The sequence below is a fragment of the Canis aureus genome, chromosome 16 (assembly GCF_053574225.1).
Source record: "Canis aureus isolate CA01 chromosome 16, VMU_Caureus_v.1.0, whole genome shotgun sequence".
Taxonomy (NCBI): Eukaryota; Metazoa; Chordata; class Mammalia; order Carnivora; family Canidae; genus Canis; species Canis aureus.
The window spans coordinates 36,399,190-36,424,255 of record NC_135626.1 but is presented as its reverse complement, the minus strand read 5'-3'; the positions used below and the strand labels follow the sequence as shown (position 1 = coordinate 36,424,255).

The 25,066-nt window shown below is 44.4% G+C and overlaps 1 long non-coding RNA gene across 5 annotated transcripts in view; it reads right to left on the bottom strand.

Moving 5' to 3' along the window:
- LOC144286453 (uncharacterized) overlaps positions 1–25,066 on the bottom strand; it is a 29,288-nt gene that overhangs the window by 1,440 nt on the left and 2,782 nt on the right. For 2 of the 5 annotated variants that reach the window (XR_013354511.1, XR_013354509.1), the window contains exons 2-6: positions 24,043–24,181; positions 6,387–6,496; positions 4,259–4,381; positions 822–1,248; positions 603–756 (exon numbers count right to left, since the gene is read on the bottom strand). This is a non-coding gene — a long non-coding RNA (uncharacterized LOC144286453). Of the gene's footprint in view, positions 1–602; positions 757–821; positions 1,249–3,684; positions 4,072–4,258; positions 4,382–6,386; positions 6,497–24,042; positions 24,182–25,066 lie in introns of all 5 variants that reach the window. The other 3 variants (XR_013354512.1, XR_013354510.1, XR_013354513.1) reach the window with 3 other exon arrangements.

Here is a 25,066-nt window from a genome sequence, read left to right as displayed (position 1 = left end):
GTGGTTATTATGACGACAAGTACAAAGTAGGATGGAGCCTGGCACCTCCTTGAGGAGACTGGGTCTTTTCTCTCCAAGGGTCTTTGGTGCCCCAGAGTGGGGGTTTGGGGGATTCCTCAAATCTAGGAGTAGCTCTGAAAACACTACAGAGCAAGGGTTAGGAGCGTGGACTCTACAGTGGAGCATACTGAGTCTGAATTCCAAGTGCAACATGGGACTTAAACGCATGACCCTGAGGTGAAAGGTTACATGCTCTTCCTACTGAGCCAGGAAGGCACCCTCAGTCTGAATTCCAATTCTGTCACTTAATAATGGTATGATCTTGAGCAAGTGTTTGACTTCCCCATACCTCTTCTACAAAAATGGGGAGGAAGGGCAGCCGGGGTGGCTCAGTGGTTTAGCGCTGCGTTCAGCTCAGGGCCTGATCCTGGAGACCCGGGATTGAGTCCCACATCCTGCTCCCTGCATGGAGCCTGCTTCTCCCTCTACCTGTGTCTCTGCCTCTCTCTCGCTGTGTGTGTGTGTGTCTCTTGTGAATAAATAAATAAAATCTTAAAAAAAAAAATGGGGAGGAAGAGGATGATGATTACTATTGGGCTTACCTGGGGATCCCTGGGTGGCTCAGCGGTTTAGTGCCTGCCTTTGGCCCGGGGCGCGATCCTGGAGTCCCGGGATCGAGTCCCACGTCGGGCTCCTGGTATGGAGCCTGCTTCTCCCTCCTCCTGTGTCTCTGCCTCTCTCTCTCTCTTTCTATGTCTATAATAAATAAATAAATAAATAAATAAATAAATAAATCTTAAAAAAAAAACTATTGGGCTTACCTCATAGGGTTAGCATGAAGATTAAGTGAGAAAATGCAGATCCAAGTGCCTGGAACATAATAAGTGCTCAATAAATGTTAGCAATGGAAAGGGAAAGAGAGAAAGAAACTGAATGGAAGAGAAAAGGAAGGAAGGAGTTTGAGAGAGGAGGAGAGATCAAGAAAGCCTCTGTGTGTTTAGGCAGGAAGAAAATTGGGAGAAAATGCTCAGGTCCCCTGAATGAGGGAAGTACTCTTTGGGAAGCCCCTGCTACCATCTCCATAGTTTGTAAGCACTTTCTGGTGAACTGAAAGGATTTGGTTCTCATCCCAGCTCTTCCATTAGTTGCTAACATGTTCTTTCTCAGTCTCCATGCTTCAGCTCCTCCTCTTTGAAAAGAAGCAGGCGGGCCTCCTTCTACAATCTTCGTTTCTGACATTTTATGGATCTGTTCAAGAATGCACACAAAAAATGAATGTTAGTATGTACATAGATAATTTTACAAATCAACTGCAAGACTGTATTGTTGCAACGGTTTCTAAGCAATGCTCTATCGCTGCTAAATGTCTTTTGTGGCACTCAAAATGATGATATATTATCAGCTGTCCTCCGTCCTGACAAACATCTTTGTGACACTATCAACAGCATAGCAACCACACTGGGGCTGTAGCAATGTCAATGTCAATGTTGAAAAGGTCAAATTTCCAAACCCAGGGCCATTTTGGAAGTTTACCCCAGGTTCAGGCTACTCAGAAGAACTTAGATCTGCCATTTTTCTGAGACCTGATCTTTCTGATTCATCTTTAGCTTTTCAAGTGCCCTTGTTCATCCAATTTAGTCGACTATACTGAATATTTTCCATGTGCTGGAAAACTTGGCTTAAGTTCATTGTCTTTTAAGGGGAAATACATGCAAGCAGATCAAAAAATGCAATAAAATGCTGCAAATGTGGCAACAAAAGTCTGAGTAGGTGACACTGGGGATGGTGAAGAGGAAGTGGTCTGTTTTCTCCCCTGTCTACACAGTGTTCTACACGTGCATATTTGTTTGACAAGTGAACCACCCAGTGAATAGCTGGGAGTGGAAGACTGCAGTGAGGGGGGCGGTGAGAGAGACGAGCAGGAAGGGAGAAAGAAATCTACCTGCCCACATACAGTGTTGAGACAATCAAACGAACTAAATTATAAAGCAAGTAGGAATGGGATTACACATCTCTAAGAACAACTGTGTGAGGTCAGAAATAGATATGCCCTGAAGCTTTCTTTCTGCCCCAACTCTTAGAAAAATCCCCAGGCTACAGATTTCCTGGCCAAAACAAGTTGAGCAGCACTGGGGCAAGGGGAGAACTTTCTTCCACCCACACCAGAAGAGCTGAATCCCTGCCTCCCTGACTGTTAATGTGGAAGCGAGGTCCTCCTCTTGCCGACTACTAACATAGTTGGATGAGGATGAAGCAAATCTCTCTAATCTTCATATGATCAAAGGCCACGTTGCATCTTGTTGCATCTGGGGCTTACTCTTGACTTTGGAGTCTGATACGCACAAAGGAAGACAAAGTTATAGGTTTATCTGTCTTATGGCTCACAGATTTCACCAACTACCAAGAGGACTGGATGAGAACATGTGAGTTAAGCCACACAACCAGCCCTACCCAGGTGGAAGAACCGCAAATATGTGGCCAGCTCACAGAGGGTGAGGATTGACAGCTTCCTTGCCAAAGACAGTATACTCCTTTCATTTATATTTCATTGTAAGGTACTAAAATGCAGAGAAGTGCAATAGCTGTCACATTTCGTAATGGGATCCGTCTTTACAGCCCAGATCGTCGGAAAACTTCTTACAGAATAATAATTCAGCCCTCCTCGGGGCTTTGCTTCATTTCTGCTCTCCTGGGGAAGCAAGCAAAGAAAACTAGGCATTTCCTACTCAGCCCTGTGTCAGCCTAGAGGCACTGAAATCCTCTGTCTGGTTAACTTAAGGTTTTTCCCATTGTCAACAATCTGAGAGGAAGCCTCAGACTTCAGCCAACTTTTACAGGCAGATCCCTGTTACTGTCACCCACTGATATCTTTCTGCTGACCCCTGGCTTCAAACTTGGCTCAGTCAGTGCTCTTGACTTTTCCCACACTCGGCACTTCCAATCTAAGAAAATGCAGCAGAGCCTGTTTTCCAGTATAAGCATGTAAATTCCACACTCATCAACTCCAGGCATTTGCAACTCCGGCTTGGGCCCTACTCAGGAGACAGACACAGACGATGGAATTTGTTTTTAAAATCTGCCTTTCAGGTTAAGAAGATGGTGCCCCTAGTTTTTGTCAGGAGGCCCTGTAATTTGAATGTTTCTCTAGGACTAGAGAGAGGAGCCACAAAGACCCACAACACTCCTTCACCAATGCGCTTTGGTAATCAGCAGCTGAGAGCTCTCGCTCATGCTAGGTAATTCTGTTTGGCTCAACAAACATTTGTTGAGTACCTATTAGATGCCATGCGCTGTGACAGGTGCTGGCAATTATTGCTCACAACCTGTACTTGTGAAGCAGTTGGCCAGGTTTAGAGATGCTGTTAGGTGGCTGAGGGATAAAGGACAGAAGGGACAACCAAGCTCATCGTCACAGCGCTCCGTCTTTCAGAGAGCATCTTACACGTGAGAGAAACAGAAGCACAAAGCAGTCAAATCTCAGGATAACTCATTTGTTCTGAGTCAACTGCTTGTCTCTCCTTCTGAATCATAAGAGTAGTAGACCGAGCTGAGGATCTAGAGTCCAAAGACCTGGGTTCAAATTCCAGTTCCTCCATGTAGTTGTGTGAGCATGGGCAAGTTGCTTCACCTTTGAGTCTCAGTTTCCACCGAAAAAATGGAAATCAGAATATTTGTCCTGCTCACCTCATAGGTCGAAGAGAAACTCAGAGCAAATAATGCAATGTGGACTAGTGCTTCTCAAACTTTAATGTGCATATGAATCTCCTGGGGGGCTTGTTAAACTGCAGACTCTGGGTCAGACGTGGGTTGATCTGAGAACTGACACTGCTAACAGGCTCCCCGGTGATGGTGCAGAGCATGGCCCATGGGTCACACTTTGAGTAGAAGTCTATGGACTGGGATGCCTGGGATCCCTGGGTGGCTCAGCAGCTGAGCATCTGCCTTTGGCCCAGGGTGTGATCCCACAGTCCTGGGATCGAGTCCCACATCGGGCTCCTGCGTTGAGCCTGCTTCTCCCTCTGCCTCTGTCTCTGCCTCTCTCTGTGTCTCTCATGAATAAATAAATAAAATCTAAAAAAAAAAAAGAAGTTTATGGACTATTTACTAGTCAGACAAAAAGGATGATGATACCCAATAAGCATCACTATCTAAGTAAACATCCAGAACTCATACAGAATTCAGTAGAGCCATATTAAGTGATTAGAGATGTGTTAGGCAGTGTTAGGCAGCCACATTTGGAGCAATAGGAGAAACTTACAGCATGGCTTTGCTTACTTAGGTGAAACCATTAGAGAATCCATCTGATCCATCCAAACTCAGCAGCTAGGTCAGAAAAGAAAGAGTGGAATTCTTCTATCTCCTTCAGTTAAAAACATTTGCCCTGGATATAAAACATTTAGATAAAAATCAGAAGGCCCTTGATCCTGCTAGATCATATCCTGTACATTGTTACTATCTCCTGCCAAATTTCTATAGAGTCTTAAAGCTGTTGGAACAGATATGCTTGAGGTTAGGCACCTCATATCCTCCCCAGTCCTGAGCTTGGGCCTTATCCTAGTGTTTGAAGACCCTTTTGAGGTCATTTCTACCTGCTTCTGAGCACTGATGTTACCCTAGATGAGAAACATATTTCTGTTTTTCAAATGCTTTCAGAAAAAGCCTCTGCAGGGGCACCTGGGTGGCTCAGTGGTTGAGCGCCTGCCTTTGGCTCAGGGCATGATCCTGGGGTCCTGGGATCGAGTCCCACATCAGGCTCCCCACAGGGAGCCTGCTTCTACCTCTGCCTATGTCTCTGCCTCTCTGTGTGTGTCTCTCGTGAATAAGCAGTCTTAAAAAAAAAAAAAAACAACTTCTGCATTTCCCCATGAAAATGACCACACACTCACACCCTTAGGAATATTTATATTTAGTTAATGTTTGTGTATCTCCTATGGGCTCAGGGGTAATCCGAGTAGTGTGCAACCTGGAAGAGATGAGCTGGACTCTGCTTGTCCCAATGACCTACAAAGAGATGATCCATGTCTTAGAATGTGCACAGCCAGATCTCCAAGGGCCAAAACAAAGCATAAAGTTGAGGGAATTATTGAGATAAATAGGAGGGGAAATATTATAATGAAATATTTTTGGTGGGAGGCAGGAGTCCCAGATTTTAGTCTTATCTTTGCCACTACTCTACTGATCTGGGATGGGGCTTCCAACATCTATAAACAGAATTTACCTGCTTGTAATGTACATACCTCTTCTGTGGCTAGAAAGGATTTATGATTCAAAGGAGATATGAAGGGAAAAATGGTAGGAAAAAGCAAGAAAGCAAAACATAGAAATTTCTTTTCTCACAACTCTGGAGGCTTAAAAGTCCAACATTAGGGAGTCATCAGGGCTGGTGTCCTCTAAGGACTCTCTCCTTGGCTTGTGGATGGCCATCATCCTGTGTCTTCAGATAGTCTTCCCTCTGTGCGTGTCTGTGTCCTAATCTCCTCTTCATATAAGGACACTAGCCATATTGCATTATGACTCACCCTATTGACCTCAGTTTGCCTTAATTGCTTCTTTAAAGAACATATCTACAGGGGTGCCTGGCTGGCTTAGTCAGTAGAGCATGCAAGTCTTGACCTGGGAGTTCTGAGTTCAAACTCCACATTGGGGATAGAACTTATTTAAAATAAAATTAATTAATTAACTAATTAATGAATTTTTAAAAACCACAAAAACATGTGTCACACTCTGGATACTAGGGAATATATTTGGGGGGGGGATATATTTTTTAAGTTAACATTCCCCCAGTGGTTTTTACCTATATTTCTCAGTTGCTGGTTTCCTGCTTCTCTTTGGGTCTGAGAGTTGGGTTCAGTTGAAGCTAAGGGGAATCAAACAAGACTCTTATTGGAATTCCCTCCAGAACTTTCCTTGGAGAGCAACAGGCACTGGAGTCCTAGCTCCTGCTCCAAAGTTTGCTGCTGATGCAAAGTGGAGTCTTTCCTGGAGAAGGGAGGGCTGGGAGGAGTAAGTGGCGACAGTTTATCTGAAGCTGGCGCTGGGTTCATTAAGAGGCCTGGTGCAGTTTATCTGCTTCTTGTCCACAAGACTCAGCTGCTTCGAACGCAGAGTCCAGGCCTGTCACCATCCCAGCCCTGGCGGCGTCAGGTTGGAAGAGTGTGAAACAGGGCATCCTCTCCCCCCACCCGGCTCCCCTTGCCTCCAACTGTCTGTCCTCAAGGGGTCAGATAGGAGCTGCAGTTGTAGAAATGAGGCTTGAAGGCCCTCTGTCAATGCTTTCTACCTACCCCTGAGACAGTGGGGTCCTGAGAGTTCACTTGGCTACTCCAGCAAAGAAGAGGCCCAGACCTCAGCGGAAGGAGGTAGAGAGAGAAGAAGCACAGACTTACCTTTATCAAAGCCACCTTGCCCTAAATGTAGATGACACTTATTTTAAGTGGTCCCATTTGTCCTTGTTCTTGCCACATTTTGATGTTGGGGAGTAGGATAAACTTCTCTACTGCAAGAGAGGAGAGCAAGGGATTGTCAAGCCTCTTTCCTAATGTTGAACATTAAGCAACTCAGTGGTAGAATCAAACATGGAGGGACGCTCAGTGAGCTCACTCAGGGATGCTCACTGAGGGTGGCTCAGTGGTTGAACGTCTGCCTTTGGCTCAGGGCGTGATCCCGGCGTCCGGGGATCAAGTCCTGCATCAGGCTCCCTGCAAGGAGACTGCTTCTCCCTCTGTCTATGTCTCTGCCTCTCTCTGTGTGTCTCTCATGAATAAATAATTAAAATCTTAGAAGAAGAAGAAGAAGAAGAAGAAGAAGAAGAAGAAGAAGAAGAAGAAGAGGAGGAGGAGAAGGAGGAGGAAGTAGAAGAAGGAGAAGAAGAATCAAACATGGAACACAGAGCTCCTAAGTCCTGGACACCTTTTCTGGGACTGAGGCCCTGGCCAGGCCTAACATTCCTTCAATGCAGGGGAGAGTGGTGACTTGTCCAAACAACTCAAAACATCTGTCCCAGGAGGGAGGAGACACCCCCACCCCCAGAGGGTGAGTGCATTATTCAACTATTTGGAGTAGACTCCAACATCTGAGATTATTAACTTCCTGCTCTATCCAGAGAGTACCACCACTGTATCTACTATTGGGATTCATTTTCAGAAGACTATTGACTTTTTCCAGGAAGGTGGAAGGCAGTAGGTGGATTTATGCGAGTCAAAAGGACGGGATCCCTGGGTGGCGCAGCGGTTTGGCGCCTGCCTTTGGGCCAGGGCGCGATCCTGGAGACCCGGGATCGAATCCCACATCAGGCTCCTGGTGCATGGAGCCTGCTTCTCCCTCTGCCTGTGTCTCTGCCTCTCTCTCTCTCTCTGTGACTATCATAAATAAATAAAAAATTTTAAAAAAGGAAACAGTTGTTTTCATGGAAATCTGCCCCATTGAAACATGGAAAGTTGTTAGGGCGCTGAGGTCTCCTGCTCATCTCCAAATTCAGCTTCCCAGAGGGGCCGATTTACACTTACCCTTTGTTATCTGCTTCTCCTAACTCCCCATCTGGATTTGCTTCCTCACTCCAGGCTCCACAGTGTACCGGGATGTCACTCCAAGTACCAGGGTATCACCAGGAAAAATCAGGCACCAACATTCCTCAACACACATCAGTGGCCATGTAACTCTGTGCCCCAGACTCGATCACCTGCGGTGTCTGTCCGCTACAGCCTGGTTGTTAAACGCTTGGGGCCGTGGAGCCAAGTTATCCCGTGTTTAATCTCAGCTCTTCTTACTGGCTGTATACTTAATCTCTCTAAACCCCTATTTCCTCATCTGTTAAACGGATGTAATAAGAGTATTTACTTCTTGGGATTAAATGAGATCAAGTGCTTAGCACAGGGCTTGGGCGCCTGGTAAGCACCCCATAAACGTTAGTTATTATCTTCAGTGACTTTTATAGAGGTGGCTTCCACACTCTCCACACCCATGTTCGTCCTTCCAGATTGCTATGTCTGCCCCCGTGGGCCTTCCTCTACTTTGTGTGCCCCTGTACCTTATAAAACATGATCATCTCTATGCCCTTTGCCTAGTAGATGCCCTTTCTCTCTTACTTCCATGGAGGCACAAAGGGCAGATGCGTTATTTGGCTACCTGTTTCCCAAATCTGTAAGTAGAGAAAGAGCACAAGGCCCTACCCTCCAGATAGCTGGAATGGAGGCCACTTGACCTTCCATAGAAACCCTCAGCAGCCCCCGTCCCAGTCCAGCCCTGCTCCCCCTAGCCTGGAGTGGGGGCTTCGGGGAGGTATGGAGCCCTATAAGTGTTCTCCCCGGACCCTCAGCAAGCTGCTTATCAGGGACCGATATGCCAGTCCAAGCTGCCTTGGGCCCGAGCTTGCCATGACAGCAGGAGCTGCCTGAGAAGAGAGGCTGAGATAAATGAAGGATCCTTCATCCCCGTCAGCACGGGCCAGACAGAAACCAGGTGCAGGGCAGCGAGCCTTCATCTTCTGTAAACAACTTCCATCGCCCACTGCGGCTGCTTGAGCCTGAGACAGGGATTAGAAGCACGGCTTCTGCAGGCCTGGGGCCTCTCAGCTGGACGGCACCTGAAAGGGCGCAAGATAACTGGCTGCTGGGAAAGAGGCTTGAGGAAACCCGGCCGGCCGTCCACAGGGGGTTTGCTTGACCTGGCAGGAGAGAATCTGATATCTAAACAGTTCCCTGAAGCCCTAAAGCTCTGAACGGTCTCCAACTAAATATTTGATATCACACTAGATAACAGCCCAGGGCTCTTCCCGGCTGGCGGGAGAAGGCTCTGCTCGGGTGGAGGGAGGCCTCACCCGTACTGGCTTCAGCTGACTTGAAGGGGGAGGCCTTCCAGTTGGGCTGGTTTTGCTGTCCTTTAACCTGGGATAGTCCAACTAGGGGACAAATGTTGGTCTTCTGGGACGCCTGGGTGGCTCATTGGTTGAGTGTCTCCTGTCAGCTCAGGTTGTGATCCCTGGGGCCTGGGATCACGTCCTGCATCGGGCTCCCTGTGGGGAGCCTGCTTCTCCCTCTGCCTATGTCTCTGCCTTTCTCTCTCTCTCTCTCTCTCTCTCTGTGTGTGTCTCTCTCTCTCTCTGTGTCTCTCATGTATAAGTAAATAAAATCTTTAAAAAAAAAAATTGTCAGTCTCAGTGAACTCATGAAGAGACCTGGAACCTAAATCTCGTTGGAAGGCAGTCATCCCCTCCCTCTCCCACTTCTTTGGTAGAAGGTCCACTTTCTGGAGCTGAAAAAAATACCTATGACTCCCTGTGCTCAGCTTCATCCACCTGAGATGACAAAACAAAGTTAAGTGCTTGAATCCCAGGAGGGAGGTGAGGACGGACAGGCCCGGCCAAATGAAAGAGTGTCCCTAAGTAGAAGTCCTATTTTTCCAGCATTTCTCCAGATGAGAAAGTCCCCAATCCCGTGTTCAGAGTTCCTTGTAAGATGATCAGAACAAAAGCACGCTTCAGATAGTACTGCCTCCGAAAGGGTGTTCCACCTCTGGTTGTAAAGTAGGAAGCAAGAGTGAAGGATATGGCTCTCTGGCCAGACAGACCCGAGTTCAAATCCCAGCTCTGATACTAGCTATGAGATCTGGGCCAGTTATGTGACCTCACTAAGCCTTTCCTCATCTGCAAGACAGGGACAGTGGTACAGTCACAGCATGGTTGCAAGGGTCAAACAATGAAACGCGAGAAGGAAGCACTTACCCAAGTACCCGGTACAATAAAGGCTCAATAAATGGCAGCTGGTGTCTGTAATGAGATCTCAGCCAATCAAGCAAACTTAGAGACAGGAAAGTGAGATTTATCTCAGAACTGCTTCACAGGGGTATGATTTGAGCACAGAATATGGCTTTATTCTTTTTTTTAAACTTTGTATTTTTTTAAAGATTTATTTATTTCCTTATTCATGAGAGACACAGAGAGAGGCAGAGACCTAGGCAGAGGGAGAAGCAGACTCCCTGCAAGAAGCCCATTGTGGGACTGGATCCCAGGACCCTGGGATCATGACCTGAGCCAAAGGCAGAAGCTCAACTGCTGAGACACCCAGGCATTCCTAAAACTTCCTATTATAGAAAATTTCTTTTTTTTTTAAAGACTTTATTTATTCATGACAGAGACACAGAGAGAGGCAGAGACACAGGCAGAGGGAGAAGAAGGCTCCCCACGGGGAGCCTGATGTAGGACTCGATCTCAGGGCCCTGGGTTCATGACCCGAGCCGAAGGCAGACGCTCAACTGCCGGCCACCTATGCACCCTATTATAGAAAATTTCAAGCAGGGGTACCTGGGCGTCTCCGCAGTTGAGCATCTGACTTGGGCTCTTAGAGTCATGATCTTAGAGTCCTGAGATTGAACCCCACACCGGGCTCCCTGCTCAGTGGAGAGTCTGCTTCTCCCTCTCTCTCTGCCCTGCACCCCACTCATGCTCGCACTCGCTCTCTCAAATAAATAAATAAATAAATAAATAAATACTTTTTTTAAAAAAAGAAAAATTTAAACATATACATAAATGACAGAATAGAATGGACTCTCCTAAACCTAACGATACCTAGTTTCAACACCTATCAATCAAGGCCAATCTTACATTGTCCATACCTCCCTATGCAGGTAGAGTCTGTTTTAAGCTAGATATTTTGGCCACAAGTCTAGGTTTATTTTAATAAGAGAAGGAATGTGGAATTTAGAGCCTAGAGAAGTGTTCCACTCTAGGCGGATCACTTAATTTATTTGACTCTCAGATTCTTCACCTATAAAATGATGATAATAATACTCGCCATATACATTTCACAGAGCTCTTGTAGAAATGAGCTGCCTTGAGAGGGCCTTATAAAAAGAAGTGCTATGCAAGCATGGGTTCTTAATGTCCCGCCTCTCACTCCGTGGCACCAAGTATGCTCTGAACAAACATTTATTGAGGCCGTTGTTAAGTGTTAGGTTATGCCAAAGAAAAACCTGTTCTTCAATTTTGGGTTGTGCCCCTAAGCCTAGCTGGTCACATTGCAAATGCTGTCACTAAGGCACCTGGGCCAGACAGAATGGATCACTCAGTGTGTCTCAAAGAATCCCCTCAGTATGCATGTTCTGTTGGACCAGAGACTCAATTCTCATACTCCATGTCCTTGTTCAATGTCAAGGCCTGCAAAATGTCAAACTATGTCAGGTCTCCAGGGCTGTATCTCCGTTAAGGTTCAGAGTGAGAATTACAGAGACAGCAAGACCTCAAAGTTAAGACCTCAAAATTACACTTTGAAAAAAAGAAGCTGTCCAGGACATAACCCAAATCGCCCCTTCAAAAATTATTTGGAGTTCAGTCTTACATCCAGACTTTAAAGGCATGAGAGGAGAGCAGAAGGGGATGTGTGACCCAAAGTTTGCCCCTAAAGCTATTTTGGCTTCAGCTGGAGAAGATGGCTATTTCTCTCTTGTTTTTCTTCCCTTCAAAAGAAGAGAATTCAGGATTTCATCCTTGCCCCAACCCCTGCCTCCTGGTGGCCCAAGAAAACAATATTTTCCTGCTCAGCAGGGCAAAACCTCTTATTTCTACACTGAAGTTCCCTGCTGCAGACAGATTTCTCCAGCAAGTTATTTTCTCACCACTGAGCCCTGGCTATTTTGCAACCCTGGAGCACGCCAGGGCCGGAGCAGAAATGAAAGGACCAAGGCTGTGTCAGCTGCACTGGGGCCCAGGTCACTGGCGATCAAATTTTTTAATGAACATGGAGGCCAAGGACTTGAAAGGAAGGTCGGGGTTCCCTGAAAGGCGAATACAATATGTGTCTGGATTATTAAATCCCGAACATGAAGCCATCAATGTCCTTCCAATAGCCATTACTCCCAGGAGCTCAGGGCTGCCCTGATTGATCAGGTCCCTCAATCTCCTGGATGCCTCTGACTTCATGCTGTCAAAGAAGCATGAAGGACACTTGACCATAGGGATATGTCCCAAGAATCAGTATTTTGATGCGATATCTGCACTCTCATGTTCATTGCAGCATTATTCACAATAGTCAAGATATGGGAACAACTTAAACGTCCATCAATAGTTACATGATAAAGATGTGGCTTGTACACAGAGTGGAATATTACTTAGCCATTCAAAAGAATGAGATCTTGCCATTTGCAGCAACATGGATAGGTCTTGAGGGTATACCTTAAGTGAAGTAGAGAAAACCAGGTACCAATAATTTCACTCATATGTAGAATCTAAAAAAAAAAAAAAAAAAACAAAACAAAAAAAACACCCAAAACAGAAGCAGAATCATAAGTATAAAGAGGACATTGGGAAAAAATTAAAAATAAATAAATAAAAAATAAAAATAAATTTAAAAAAACTAAAAAAAGAGGACATTGGGAGTGACCAAAAGGGAGGGGCTGGAGGATGGCAAAATAGGTGAGGGGAATTAAAAGGTACAAACTTCCAGTCATTAAATAAATAAGTCATGAGGAGGAGAAAAGTACAGCATAGGAAATATAGTCAATAATATTGTAAGAGCATTGCATGGTGACAGATGGTAACCATGCTTATCACAGTGAGCATGATATCTAGAACTGTCAAATCACTGTGCTGTACACCTGGAACTAATATAACATTGTATGTCAACTGTACTTTAATTTTAAAAAATTTACATATATTGCAATAGTATTCAGCCATAAAAAAAGAAAGAAATCACGCCATTTGCAAGCACATATAGATGAACCTGAAGGACACTATGCTGAGTGAAATAAGCCAGACACAGAAAGATAGATATTGTATGATCTCATAGGTAGAATCTAAATAGGTTGAATTCGTAGAACCAAAGAGTAAAGCAGAGGTTGTCAGGTACCTGGAGGCAGGGAAATGGAGAGATGTTGGTCAAAGAGTACAAATCTTCAGATTTAAGATGAGTAAATTCTGGGGAACTAAGGTATAAGCATAGTGATTATAGTTAATAACATTGTATTGTGTACTTGAAATTTGCCAAGAGAATAGATCTTGAGTGTTCTCACCATGCACACACAAACTCACACACACAGACTATGTGAGATGACAGATGTGTTCATTAACTTGACTGTGGTAATAATTTCACAATGCATACACATATTATTAAATCATCACATTGTACACCTTAAAAAAATCATGTTGTAGGGACGCCTAGGTGGCTCAGTGGTTGAACATCTGCCTTTGGCTCAGGGTGTAATCCCGGGATCCCTGATTGAGTCCCACATCAGGCTCCTTGCATGGAGCCTGCTTCTCCCTCTGCCTATGTCTCTGCCTCTTTCTCTCTCTGTGTCTCTCATGAATAAATAAATAAAATCTTTTTAAAAAATCATGTTGTAGGGGCAGCCTGGGTGGCTCAGTGGCTTAGCGCCACCTTCAGCCCAGGGTGTGATCCTGGAGACCCTGGATCAAGTCCCACGTCGGGTTCCCTGCATGGAGCCTGCTTCTCCCTCTGCCTGTGTGTCTGCCTCTCTGTGTCTCTAATAAATAAATAAAATATTTTAAAAAATAAAAATAAAAAATCATGTTGTACAACCTAAATACATATAATTTTGTCAATCTTACCTCAATAAACGTGGAGTGGGGAAGGAATGAGATAATACATGCCTACATGAAAACATTATACATATGCTTTATAATCATCATCATCGCTCTCCTCCTTTGGTCAACCTCCTCTGGATCTCTTCAGTACGTTGGGCTCAATTTAACATTTATTTGTTAGTTCAATAGACATCAGAGAGCCAACAAATGGAGTAGGTACTGGGAAAAGCAGGACTAACAAGATGATCTCTGCCTTCAAGGTAATCAGAGGATTAGAATGCACAAAACCAAAGGCTGTGGTAGAGGCACATGCAGAGAATGAGGATCTAGGGGAAGGGCTCCTAACTCCAACTGAGTGGAGGAAGTAACAACTGGGCTGAGTTTAGAGGATGCATGGGAGTCACTCAGACAAAGGAAAGAGTAGGGGGCATTCTAGGCAGAGATGAAAACATGCAAAGCCATGCAGTTTAACTGAAATAAAAGTAAGCTATTTTGAATTCCAAAAGTCATTGCTGCTTCGAAGGACACAATCAGCAAGAGTGAAAAAGCAACCCATGGAATAGAAGAAAAGACTTGCAAATCATCCATCTGAGAAGGAGTTAATATCTGGAATATGTAATGAACCCCTACCACAACAACAACAGAAAACAAACAGCCCTCTGAAAATGGCCAAAGGACTTGAATAGGGTGCCTGGTGGCTCAGTGGTTGAATGTCTGCCTTCGTCTGCCTTTGGCTCAGGTCATGATCCTGGGGTCCTGGGATCGAGTTCCACATCAAGCTCCCCACAGGGATACTTCCCCAGAGAAGACATACAGATGACCAATGAGCACATTAAAAGATGCTTAATCTTTTAAATTATTTATATATATAAATATAAATCAAAACCACAATAAGATAGTACCTCACACCCATTAGGATGGGTACTAGGAAAAAAAACAGAAAATAGCAAGTGGTGGTAAGGACATACACAAATTGGAAAACTTGTGCACTGTTGGTAGGAATGTAAGATGACATGGCCACTATGGAAAATAGTATGGTGGTTCCTCAAAAAATTAAGACTTATCATGGGGGGCCTGGGGGGCTCAGTTGGTTAAGCATACAACTCTTGACTTGGGCTCAGGTCATGCTCTCAGGGTCATGAGATCCAACCCCACATCCAGCTCCACACTCAGTGGGGAGTCTGCTTGAGATTTGCTCTCTCCTTCCCCTCCCCCCACCAAAATAAATAAATATATTTTACAAACAGAGATATATCCAGCAATTCCACTTCTGGGTAATGCCCAAAAGGTTGGAAAGCATGGTCTCAAAGAGATATTTCTTCATAGCAGCACTATTCACAAATAAACATGGAAGCATCCCAAATATTCAACAACAAATTAATAGATAAACAAAATGTGGCATGGATGTACAATGTACTATTAACCAGCTTTAAAAAGGAAGGAGGGCAGCCCCAGTGGCTCAGCAGTTTAGCGCCGCTCTCAGCCCAGGGCGTGATCCTGAGCTGTTCTCACCATGATCTCACCAGGATCAAGTCCCTCATCGGGCTCTCTGCATGGAGCCTGCTTCTCCCTCTGCCTATGTCTCTGCCTCTCTCTGTGTCTCTCATGAATAAATAAATAAATAAAAGCTTTAAAAAATAAAATAAATAAAAAGGAAAGAAATTTTACATTTCCCATGATGCAACATGGATAAACTTTGAGTTCATTATGCTAAGTGAAATAAGCCAATCATAAAAAGACAAATTCTGCATGATTCTAGGTATATGAGGTACAATTTTGAGTAGTCAAATCCATAGAGATAGAATGTGGTTGTCAGGGGCTGGAAGCAGGAGAGAAAGGAAAGTGATTATTTAATAGATACAGAGTTTCAGGATGCGTAGGTGGCTCAGCGGTTAAGCGCATCTGCCTTCAGCTCAGGGCATGATCCTGGAGTCCTGGGATCGAGTCCCACATCGGGGTCCCTGCAGGGAGCCTGCTTCTCCCTCTGCCTGTGTCTCTGCCTCTCTCTCTCTCTGTGTGTGTCTCTCATGAATAAATAAATAAAAATCTTGAAAAAATATAGAGAATTTCAGTTTTTTAAGATGAAAAGAGTTCTGGAATTGGCTGCATATAATGTGAATGTACTTAAAGTTAGTGAACCATACACTTGAAAATGATTAAGATGGTAGGTTGTATGTGTACTTTATCACAACTTTTTTATCACAATTTTTAAAAAAGGTATTGGGGAAGTTAGGAAAATTTGATATGTATTGCATGTTATTGCTAACTTTTTAGGTATGATAATGGTACTGTGATTATATAAAACACCGTCTTTATTCTCAGGAAGTGCAGACTGAAAAATACAAGGGTGAAGTGCAACCTATTTTCAAATGCATGAGTGGAAGGACGGACACCTAAATGAAGACTTCCATAAAGCCAACCTGGCAAAAGGTTAACTGCTGAATTCAGGTGGTAGATGTAGTGTTGTTCATTGTACTACACTTTCAGTATTTTCTTAATATGTGAAAATTTTCATGATGAAAGTTCGGAAAAATATTTAAATCACTGTATGGACTCAGCTGAAGAAAATACAATCAAGCCAACACATATGCAAGAATAATTAGATTTTTCCACAAGTTAAGTCTGATGTGACTGAAAAAAAAAATCCAATGAAACAAAAAAATAACAATTAGTTGTATTTTTTAAAAAGATGTTATTTATTTGAGACAGAGAGAAGGAAAGTGAGATCATAAGTGGCAGGTGGTCGGGGTAAGGTAGAGGGAGAAGCAGACTCCCTACAGAGCAGGGAGCTGGATGCGGCACTGGATCCCAGGACTCTAGGATCATGACTGGAGCCAAAGGCAGATGCTTAACCAACAGAACCACCCAAGTGCCCCCATTAACTGTGTTAATAGAAATTTAGTATCCGTGGTGTGACCCTGGACAAGTCATTTACCCTCTGTAAATCTTGGGTTCCACAGGATGCAAAATGAGAATTATATTGATACTTTTCCTCTTTGGGTTGTGACAAGAATTAGATGAGACAATGTATGTAAAAGGCATGAAACAAAAGCCAATGTTTGATAGGCTCTCCATAAGTGGCTGGTGGGAGCAGAAGCACGAGGAAAATATTAGTCTTAATGGACCATGGTTGGGACACCTGGGTGGCTCAGCAGTTGAGCATTTGCCTTCAGCTCAGGGCGTGATCCCAGAGTTCCGGGATGGAGTCCCACATCAGGGTCCCTGCGAGGAGCCTGCTTCTCCCTCTCCCTATGTCTCTGCCTTCTCTCTGTGTCTCTCATGAAGAAAAAGAAAAAGGAAACCTTTATATCATATGGAGAAGAGATAAAACCAAAAACTAAATAAATTTGCTGTATCTGTCAGTTATTAATATTATACCATCTATGCTACGCGTTGGATCTGGCTCACCTTTACTCTTATAGTCATTTATCTTTTCAATATTTCATATCTATTTACCAGACATATTTTACCTAGGTACTAAGGATATAGAAATGAATAGACATATGAATAAGTGATGAGAGCAATGTGCTAAGTGCCCAGCAGCAGGATTAGTGAAGTATAAGCAACACAAAACGGAAAGAGATTCATCCTGTTTAGGGATGGTAGGAAGGGTTCTTCGAGGAAGTGAAACTTGAACTATGTTTTGGAAAATAGATAAGGATTCTTCAGACACAGAATGGGTAGAAAATCATTTCAGCAAATAGAAGAGCTTATTAAAAGCCAATAGAGAATGAGTATCATGTTTTGGAGGGACAAATAACCAGGTAAAATCAGATCTCAAGGAAATATGAAAAGCCAAGAATGTCAGGAACACATATACAATTCTAAAAGGAGATGGACAGACTGATTTAGACATCCAAACTCCTTTCTTCACACTTCACACTTCTACAACCTCCCTCCTAAAACCCTGTATCTCTTCATTCCATAAGCTGGTGACCTCATTCACACTCTAAGCTTTTTTTGTCCTCCAGTCATTGCCATATTTTAATAACATTTGCAGATACAACAACCTGGAATTGGTCTCTTCCTTACCTTATTGTACATTTCAGTTTTTTAAAAAAGATTTTATTTATCTGAGAGTGAAAGAGAGAGAGAGCACATGCACGAGCCAGGGGAGCGGCAGAGGGAGAAGGAGAAGCAGACTCCATCCGCGCTGAGCGTAGAGCTTGATGTGGGGCTCCATCCCAGGACCCTGAGATCATGACCTGAGCTGAAATCAGATGCCTAACCAACTGAGCCACCCAAGTGCCCCACATTTCAGAATTTTGACCTTTCAAAATAGACTTCACTTACTTACTTTACATTTTGATGGGCTTGTACTGATCTTCCATTAGGACCCTCCCTACAAAGTTGTCATGTGCAAAGAGCATTCACTTTCTTCCAGTCTTGCCTCCAACTAATTGAAATTCCTTTGGCCTCTATTGCCTCAGTTAACAAGCAAGGCTGATGATGGGAGGGATGAAAGTAAGAGTGAAAAAAAAAAAAAAAGAAAGTAAGAGTGGAAAGAGTCATAAAGCTTTAACTGGACCTTATAAAAAATAGCTCTCACTGCCCACCCCACCTCCATACTCTCACTGCTGTTTCATGATTTTTACTGATCCTCAGCCAAAATTGATATTCCCTTTGGTTAGGGGGCTGAGTAACTATCTACAAAGTAAGTGAAATATGGTGTGCTTGGAGTCCCGTAGCTTGTGAAATCACCAAGACCCATTATTTCAGCATGGTTGTCTCCAGGCCGGCTCCAACACATGAAAAGAAGACTGGGAAGATGCCTGGCTCCTGCCTTCCCATCAACTATTTAATTTGTTTGACACCTCTTACTGGTAAAAGCTCAAGTGAAGGCATTCTGTAGCCAGATGAGGGCTGAGATCTCTAAATATGTTGAAAATGTTCTCTGTTTTTTCTCAAATATGTCTCTCTCATTCAGGTATTTGCCCTATGATAGGCTTTTACCTTGACAGCCCTGAGTCTCCACAGCTTGCATTGCAGAGCCGATAAGGAAAGGCAAGATCCCCCAGATCGAGCACTGGGAGCACCTGGTGAGGAGAGGCCATATGTGATTTGTGCTGTGTGGCCTCACAACCAATGCTCACTAACCTCCCCCTTGCTGGGAATGCATTCTCATCTAGAGGGAAGGTAAAAGAAAGGAGAAAATAGTGGGTTTTCTCTGAGGGGCTCACACATGCACTCCTTAGTTGTCTCCTTATCTGCAGACTTGGCAAATTCTTTACAACATCTGATCAAGGAAGGGTTTTTTGTTGTTGTTGTTTTTTGATGTTTCTGCATGTTCTCGATGTGCTGCCCTGCTGCTAGGATATGATGAGATGCCCTTATCAGGAGCCCCTTTGGAGCTCTGCAAAGTCTGCGTATTTTTAAGTAAACAGCAAACTAGTCCCAGAATGTAGCTTCTTTGGGACTAAAGCAACATTTGCATCAAATAAGAGAGCAGATGCCAGACCCAAGTGGTCTACTGCCCCTAATTGGGCTCTATGTCCTCGTCTCTCCTCTTCCTGTCTCACCCCAGGCTCCACATCATTCTATTGTCAGGACCCCTCTATAGCTTCCCCAGGACCTGGGCTGAGTTATAGGATAGGAAGCTGCTCATGGTCTCCAGCTTTCTGCCTTCCATCTGCTTTGTGTTTGGCTCTGCAGACCAGTGTCAGGAGTCTCGCAGGTGGAAGAGATTGGAGATTAGAACTTTTGATCTGCTTATTCCTCAAAGTCTTCAAAGCCCTGACCTATATGTCTACCATGTCCAGGATCTCCAACAAGGCCCTGGAGGGGAATGGCAGGGAATGAGGAATGTGGAAGAAGTCTGATTCCAATGAGAGTAGGCAGGGTGCTGAGTGGCCCAGTAGGTAAGGCCAAGAGTGGCACTCTTGATGTAGGCTCAGGTCCTGATCTCCAGGTCTTGAGATTGAGTCCCATGTCAGCTCCACGCTCAGTATGGAGGCTGCTTGAGGTAAGATCTCTCTCCCTCTCCCCTCTTGCTTGTGCTCTCTCTCTCAAATAAATAAATAAAATTCTTTTTAAAAAGTGAGAATCAGGGCACCTAGATGGCTCAGTAGGCTAGGTGTCTGGCCTTTGGCTCAGGTCATGATCTCAGGATCCTGGGATTGAGCCCTGCATCGGGGTCCCTGCTCAGCAGAGTCTGCTTCTTCCTCTCCCTCTGACCTGCCTCCTTGCTTGTGCTCTCTCTCCCTCTCTGTCTGTCAAATAAATAAAATCTTTTTTAAAAAATGAGAGTACGCAGGGATGCCTGGGTGGCTCAGCAGTTAAGCGTCTGCGTTGAGCTCAGGGAGTGATCCTGGGTCCGGGGATCGAGTACAGCATCAGGCTCCCTACAGGGATCCTGCTTCTCCCTCTGTCTCTCTTCATGTGTCTCTCTCATGAATAAACAAAATAAAAATCTTTTAAAATAGATAGATGATAGATGATAGATAGATAGATAGATAGATAGATAGATAGATGATAGATAGATGATAGATAAAAATCAGAGTAGGCAGCTGAGCAGTGCTACTGTCTCTAACTCCAGGGCTAAAAGCCTCTTCTTCTCATCCATCCATGAATCATGACTCCCATTTCCTGGGAGGTCATAGCCCCCACACGCCCATCATAAGAACTTAGAAAGAGATGTCCTCAAAGACAACCCTTCTCATATTCATGTTAAGAGCCCCCTTCCCATTTCCCCCTTCGCTGTAATATACCAAACCTTAAATTTTCAGCTTCAAGATCAGTCATGTTCAAAGTGTCTACCTCTTTCCAAACTTGGAAAAAACTGCTCCAAGGGAAGATCCCTAAGGCAAACCTCCCATCATGGGCAAACCCTGGACCATTAGAAGTTTTCATGGAACCTCTGAGTCAACCAATATTTGACTTGGACTCTATTTGCAGGAATTTTCTATTTTTAAAGGTTAGACAGAGAGAGCAATTCCCTAGTCGAACCCAGTGATCTTCAATACTTGGGTAGTCTGCTTGATTTCTCTTCCCTAAAAGGAAAAAGGCAATGACCTAAGACCCTGAACAAGGCCTGATAGTGAGGGACTTGGCTGCAGCAAAGATGGTGGAATAAAAGCCATGATCCTGAATGCATTCCATATTCTGAATATGTGGACTTACATATACATTCTTGAGGGCCAGAAGCAAAAAAAGAAAATCATATGTTGCTTTTCAGATATGCAATCTTGGGTACATTGCTTATTTTCTCCGTGCCTCGGGTTCCCTGTATGGGAGAACAAAGATCATAGAAACCTCCCAGAGATGCAATGAGAAGTAAGGGCTAATAGCAAAGTACTATATGGATGTCAATAACAACAACAATGGAAAAAAAAAAAACTGAGGCCCTCAAGAGGGGAGGTCAGGGTGAAGCATTAGGAAAGAAGTAGTTACCCAGAGAGCAATGATAAGGAAGAGCAGATGACCTGGGGTAGCTGGCTTAGCCCAGGTCATCTGCACTTCCTGCCCTTGAGATAATACAGCCTCTCCTTCTCACCTGTCCATAAGGTTTCTCTACTCCAAATGCTCCTTGTCCTTCTCACAAAAGACACAGGCTCCGCTCAGCAAATGTTTGTTCCCCACAAATGGCTGCCAGTCTGAGAGTGCTCACCCCTCCCAGAACTTGGGGATTTGTATGGATTATAGTTTTGATGACTGATGCAGCCCTAGACGTCAGGAAGATGAACACAACTGGCAAGAGATAAAGGATCCTTCTCATTTCTCACCAGCCACCAGCCTGCCCCATAGTCCTTTCCTGCCCAGGCCCTGCTGCCTGTCTCAACAGAAATATAGTGACCAGACCAAGGGATGTGATATTCCCACTCTGCTTAGAACTGATGCAATCACATGTTATAATTTCTGTTCCATTCTGGGCTCTTCATTTTATGGAAATATTAACTAAGGAAAGAAGAGCAAGATGGGGAAAGATCTGGAAATCTGGTCTCAGGAGAAACAAATGAAGCAATTGGGAATGTGTATCACTCTAGAGAAGGAAAGAACTAGGGACACACATGAGAGATGTTTTCAAATATTTGGAGGAGTAGCATGTGGAAAAGGAATTCAGAATCATTCTGTTGACTCCAAAAGGTGGCAAAATAAGATCAATGGGTGCAAGTCCTAAAGAGATGAGCTCCTAGTCTATATAAAGAAATATTTCCTGGGACACCTGGGTGGCTCAGCGGTTGAGCGTCTGCCTTTGGCTCAGGGCATGATCCTGGAGTCCTGGGATGGAGTCGCACATCAGGCTTCCTGCAGGGAGCCTGATTCTCCCTCTGCCTGTGTCTCTGCCTCTTTCTCTGTGTCTCTCATGAATAAGTAAATAAATCTTAAAAAAAAAAAAAAAGAATAAAGAATAAAGTCTATACAGACACCCCCATCTCCAAGCTTTTCATTATTCTTTTGCTTTGATTTGCCCCACCCTCATTCTCTAAGGCCTACTGAGGTGGGCTCTAGTGAGGCTGAGAAAAGAGGGAAATTCTCAACAATCATCAACTTCAGCATGTGTAGGTCTCCGGAAATTCACTCACCTGATGAGAAATTAAAGGCTTGTGGACTGTTTTGGGGGCGGCGGGGGGGGAAGTGCATGGGAAAAGACAGAAGGGAAGAGAAGAGAGGGAGGCAACGCAGATTCCTCAGTTCTCTCTATGAGCTAAGAAGCAGCTAGATGGTTATCAAAATATCCAAAGGCAGTACAAATCAGAAAGCTGGAGTACAATCTCATGTGGGGGCAGGAACCTCTCTCCACATCTGCCAAAGGCCAGGAGAGAACACCTTTCCCTGCTACTAGAAGCAGATTTACAAGTAACTTACTCCTCCTCTGTCTCTATTCCTTAAACAACAAAACTCCTCCATTAAGCTTACTGTTGTGGGGACTGTGTGTGTGTGTATGTGTGTACGTGTTAGGAGAGGGGGAGAGGCCTTTCTCTCCAGGCACACCTAGGATGGAAACACCCACTATTCAGACCATCAGGGACCTGTGAACTTTTCTCTCCCTCTCCCAAACCAGGGCTTCAGACCTCATTGGTGAGTGGACCCTGTAACTCAGGAAACTGCTCCCAGTCCCAGACTGAGGTGGGAAGGGATGCTGAGGGTGCCTAGTCAGACCCTCTGTGACAGCAGGAAAATTCTCTGCACCTTAAACCCTGCCTTGGTTGAAAGGAGAGGGTGGAAGGCTTCAGGCTTCCTGCCTAGGCTTCAACTGACTTAAGAGAAGAATCTGAGTTATGTCTCAGCAACTGAGCAAACATTTACACTTGTCACCAAAAATAAATTTGAAAACTAAATTTAAAAAGATCTGGAGAGATGGAAAAAAAGAGAATCAGGTCTTTTCTTGTTTTCCAAAGGAGGAATCTGACATTCAGCTCAGCTCAGCACCTGGCCAACGCAGAAGACATAAGGGCAAGAGGTTTGTGTACTGACTAAATTAAATTCAAACCTAGGATTCTATTTCCCACCCCACCTTGGAGATTTGTGTAAAAGAGAGCTGGAGGAAGAAAAGGAAAAAAGTAAAATGTGCTTTAAATTTTTTCCAGCCACCTATATCCATTTGACTTAGAAAGTAATAAAGAGGCAGAAGAAAGAGCTATATCTATTGTAGATAAGCCTCTCATTAAAAAGAGGAATTTTTAAAAACGGGATTTTCTCTAGGGAAATAGAGGAGTTTTTCATAAAGGCAGAATTTGGGGACACACTCGGATTATTTTTGTTAGATTTATACAACGCACACTTGAAAGTCTGATTTTTTTTTTCCAAACAGTTTAGGATGTTGAAGAACACAAAGCTGGGGTTGGTAATAGGCACTAACTGGGTGCTATTTTCCTTTTATTTTAGTATCCATCCCTTTGTTCCTCATTATTAAATTCTAGAGATAAACACAAGCTCTTTTTCTTAGTCGAGGCAGGAAGATGCAGATAAAGTCTACTAAACTGTGGGTCCTGACACCCAAATGAAAACCAAGGAAAAAGTCAGCTTTGCAGATGTTCAGTATCCGATGAAGATAATGTAAGAGCTTGGCCATGTTTGGGATTGTTTGTTTTGCTTTGTCTTCATTATTGCTTTCCCTCTGAGTGCTTAGCCACAGGCCACCAAACTTGAAGAGCTGATTAATTTTCTACCTATTTCCTTTTCGTTTCCATTCTGGGAATTCTGGCAAGATAAATTTGACGAATTTTTAGCAAAAGGCCCTCCTCCTTTTCACCTGTATGCGGAGAACCCTTCTGTTTTCCACTCACACTTCTCAGAAGTGCTGCTTTGCACCACTGACAGTCAAAATACAAACTCAGGGGTGCCTGGGTGGCTCAGTGGTTGAGCATCTGCCTTTGGCCCAGGGCGTGATCCCAGGGTCCTGGGACCGAGTCCCACATCGGGCTCCCTGCAGGGAACATGCTTCTTCCTCTGCCTGTGTCTCTGCCTCTCTCTCTCTGCATTTCTCATGAATAAATAAATAAAAATTTTTAAAAATACAAATTCAAAGGAGTGGGAGAGAAAGAGAATGTTTCCACGCAGGTTAACAATACCTGTCTCCCAGGGAGCCCGACTTCTCCAGCTGTTGCAGCCACATCTGTGAAGCTGTGTACTGGATTTTTGATTGAGAACACGAGTAACAGTGCTTGTTTATACATCGGTCTGCAAATGTGGAGGGGACGCCGGGGGACACTGCGGGAATATATCAAGGTGTGGATTTCAATAGGTTTTGAAATGTTCGCACCATAGGTGGGAGCCTGCAAGCATGCAGGCCCTTTCAAAGGCATCTTTGCAATTCCCTCATTTCCAATGCGCCTAAATTACTGAATTTGAATAGCTGAATAGAGACCCCCTGATGGATTCAGCACTTGCTACCCCCCCCCTCCTCTGGGGTAGACGTTGCCTTTGTGGCTTCAGTCCCTGGGGAAGGATCTCTCCTGCCAAATCCCAAAGGTGGGGATTGAACAGTGAGTTCCGGAAGCTGACGGAGTGTAAATAGGAGAAACTGGAGGTGGTGGAGGGGGAAGGAAGAGTCGGGGCTGAAGAAGAAAGTGGGTTAGCTCTTCCACCACCTACCAGCCTTTGTCTGCTTACATACAGCTGGAAGACTTTTCCCCTAAATAACCTGTTATCCAGATTTTGCCTCTTCAGACTCCCCATCCTAAAAGACAAAAACACCTGGCAGAGCCTGCAGCCAATCCGAAATGGGGAACCAGAGAACCCTGGCAGAAGCCCTGGCCCTTTGCCTTCCTGCAGGTGGCTGCCCAGGAAGTCCCTTCTCTCAGCTTTGTTCCTACCGATCTAGAAACCTAGCCCCAGGTGGAGCAGAGGGTGCAGGGGACCTTTCCTTTTCCTTGACAGTTTTCCTTTTCTTTTAGATTCATTGTTAACTTTTTTATAAATTTTTTTTTAGATTTCTATTTCTTTATGAGAAAGAGAGTGAGCACAAGCAAGGGGAGTGGCAGGGAGAGAGAGAGGGAGAAACAGACTCCCCACGGAGCAGGGAGCCCAATGCAGGACTCAATCCCAGGACCCTGGGATCATGACCTGAGCCGAAGGCAGATGCTTAAACGACTG